The sequence below is a fragment of the Bos mutus genome, chromosome 1 (assembly GCF_027580195.1).
Source record: "Bos mutus isolate GX-2022 chromosome 1, NWIPB_WYAK_1.1, whole genome shotgun sequence".
In the NCBI taxonomy this organism is placed as follows: Eukaryota; Metazoa; Chordata; class Mammalia; order Artiodactyla; family Bovidae; genus Bos; species Bos mutus.
In genome coordinates, this window is record NC_091617.1 from 132,679,176 (window position 1) to 132,682,296 (window position 3,121).

Here is a 3,121-nt window from a genome sequence, read left to right on the forward strand (position 1 = left end):
AATGAACCTGTCAGTGCAGGAGATGTGGGCCTGATCCCTGGGTTGGGAAGATCCCCTAGAGAAGGAAACGGCAACCCACGACAGTATTCTTGTCTGGGAAATCCCATGGACAGAGGAGCAAGTGGGCTACAAGTCCATGGGATTGCAAAGAGTCGGACATGACTGAGTAACTAAATGATGGCAGCAGGGTCCTATGTAATATCCCATGCCCCTCAATTTATTACCCTTCTCGAAAACTTGCCTTCAGGCTCCACAGGGCTTCATGTTTTAGTTTATAAGGCCTATTCATTCTCAACATAGGGTTACTCAAAATGGAGTGGTCACTCTGCCCAGCTGCTGGGCTTGGGTCTCTATAGAGTGAATACCCTGTCAATCTCACAACAATAGGAGATTCTCTTATTACCCCCATTCTACAGATAAGGAAACCAAGGCCTGGAGAGGTTAAGCAACTCACTGAAAATCACATAGACAGAGGCAGGGCTACAATCGAATGTCTCTAATTTGGGTTCATGCCTGTGCCAGCCTTAAAGTCTAGTGCTCCTTAATCCTTTCACCACAAGATGACAAGGCCCACAGGAGCAGGGGGTGTTCTGTGTTTGTCCTTTGGAAACCCAATGTGCAGTATGGAGCCTGGCACTAAGGATTTGTTAACTTTGCACAAAACTTTTCTTTTTTGGCTGTGCCATGTGGCTTGTGGAATTTTTGTTCCCCAATTATGGATGGAAATTATGTCCCCTGCTTTGAAAGTACAGAGCCTTAGCCACTGGACCTCCAGAAAATTCCTTTGCAAGCCTTCTTTTACACTGGGTTCCTTCTTTCTACAAGACTGACTCCTAACATCTTGCAAAGGGTAGGTCTCTGTGAGAAGAGATGTTTATTTTCCTAAGATCAGTGTCCTCAACAAAGTTAATGTTCAGAGTTTCCAGAACTGTCGAGGGCTTTTGGAGCCAAGCTCCTGCCTACCACCTCCCCTCATTTTTGCATTTTGATCATAAGATTCACAAAATGTAGTTCAACTGCTTCACATTATTTCCTTCTGCTCAGAATCATAGCCCTTGCAATTATGTTATTCTTTTTTATTATTTATTGTGTGCCCTGGGAAATTTTCATTTTAACCAAGACACTGGTTCAATTGCAAAATGGCAAAGAATGATTTGTAAGGAGATCAGTGTTGGGAGCTTATTAAAATAAGAATTTAGGGGATGGTTTGGAAGTAGAAGAGGGAAATCTCTTGGGAGAGGAGGTATTTCCAAGAGTTGAGATGAAATTGTGGAATATGAGGAAGAGGAAATAAGGGGAGGGGAGACAGAGAGAGAAAGATAAGCAAGAAATAGAATTAATGGGAAAATAGGAGGTAAACGGTGGACATAAATGTGAAAAAGTCACAAAGAGAACAATAAACAAAAGTCCTCAGAAATGAAAGATGATACATTTACCATCATTTGAAACAGAATGAAGATTGTCCCCAGTCCATCCTGTAGGCTCCCAGATGGGTTTAGGCTGTCAGCTGGGTTATTTGAATGTTTTCTTGAAAGCATTATTGAAAATCACAGCCTCAGGAGGTGTCTTTGTTCTCACTGCACAAGTGCTGGGTAGACCAGGGACCCAGAGAAGCCTGCAGCCGCCCTTCTGGAGCTGGGGCCAGGACCTTACCTGCTCTGGAACCTGACCAGATGGCTCTAGAAAAAGAGCTGTGTTATATGGGCCTCACGGAGGCCTCTTCTGTCCCTCCAGGCCCCCACAATGTCAGTGGTGTCTCCTGGAGTTGGGCCTGTGGCGGGTGGAGTCCCTTCTCTCTGAGATGCTCCTGCTTTCCTCCCTTGCTGTGGTCCTCAGGCCTCACCCCTGCAGGGCCCTGGAGGCCTCCACCGAGCCTGGAGGAATTAATGACTCACCCCTGCAGAGGCTTTCCCATCTGTGTGCTCAGAGAGAGATGTTCCACACATTGAGCGAAACAGCCTGTTTGCAAAGGCCTGGGCTATTCAGGGTCTGATCAGCAAATCTGTGTTCAGAGGCTGAGGGTCAGGCTGTGGAGGCAACAGCTGACCACGTCCGCCTCCCAATGCAGCCCGAGACAGCAGAAGGCAATTTGCTCTCCTCAGACCTGTTTTTCTGAAATGAGCACTAGAGCGTTCTTGAATTCTTCGGCTTCCGTGGAGAAATGAATTCGGCAGTGAGGAGTCTTGGGAATTTGAGATGCACGTTCTTCCATGCCATTTAATTAGAGAATGCTGCCAAAGCCGCCTTCTCCTTGCTCTTTCTCTGGGTTGCTGTTTTCAGCACTTACTGCCTTCAGAGCCTCAAAGAACTGCTTTTCTGACCCATGTATACACATGTGCACACAGGTGTGTGTATATACATGCATGTGCACACATCTGCTCCTCACAGCACACCCCCATCCTCCCTGGGTGTCTCACTTGGTGGAGTCTCGGTCCGGGAATAGCTTGGGCTCTGCTCCTGGGCAGGGTAACCTTCCCAAGTGTGTGCCCCATTCTCAAAGCCTAGGCCTCTACTTCATGTGCTGACCCAGGGCAAGGTGATATGCACGTTATTAACCTGTGGTAGAAAATACGAACATGTCCACAACGAATCCTCAGAATCTGTGCATATGTCACCTTCTGTGGCAAAGGGGACATTGCAGCTGTGATTAAGGATCTTTTTTCTTTTTTAAATATGGAATGCTTCATGAATTTCCATGTCATACTTGTGCAGGGGCCATGCTAATCTCTGTATCATTCCAATTTTATTATATGTGCTGCTGAAGCAAGCACTAAATTAAGGATATTGAGATGGGGCAGTGATCCTGAACCATCTGAATGGGTCCAGTATAATCACAAGGATCATGACAGGAAGAAGGTAGGAGGGTCAGGGGGAGAGAAAATATAAAAATGGGAGCAAAGGTGAGAGCAGTGCATGGCCACAAGCCAAGGAATATGGGGGCCTCTAGAAGCTGGCAAAGGGAAAGCAAGGATCCTCCTGCAGAGCCCCAGAAGGAATGCAGAGCAGCTGACACCTTGATTTTAATCCAGTAAGACCCACTTCAGAGTTCTGACCTCCAAAACCTTAGGATAATAAATTTGTACATTAAGTCACTAAGGTTTTGGAAATTAGTTATAGCAAC

General features: G+C 46.2%; 1 non-coding gene across 1 annotated transcript; it reads right to left on the bottom strand.

The window, feature by feature from the left end:
• Nucleotides 1–2,667: 2,667 nt before the first annotated feature.
• Nucleotides 2,668–2,771, bottom strand: LOC138989417 (U6 spliceosomal RNA). The gene has a single exon (XR_011465710.1). It is a non-coding gene; the product is annotated as a U6 spliceosomal RNA (small nuclear RNA).
• Nucleotides 2,772–3,121: the final 350 nt, after the last annotated feature.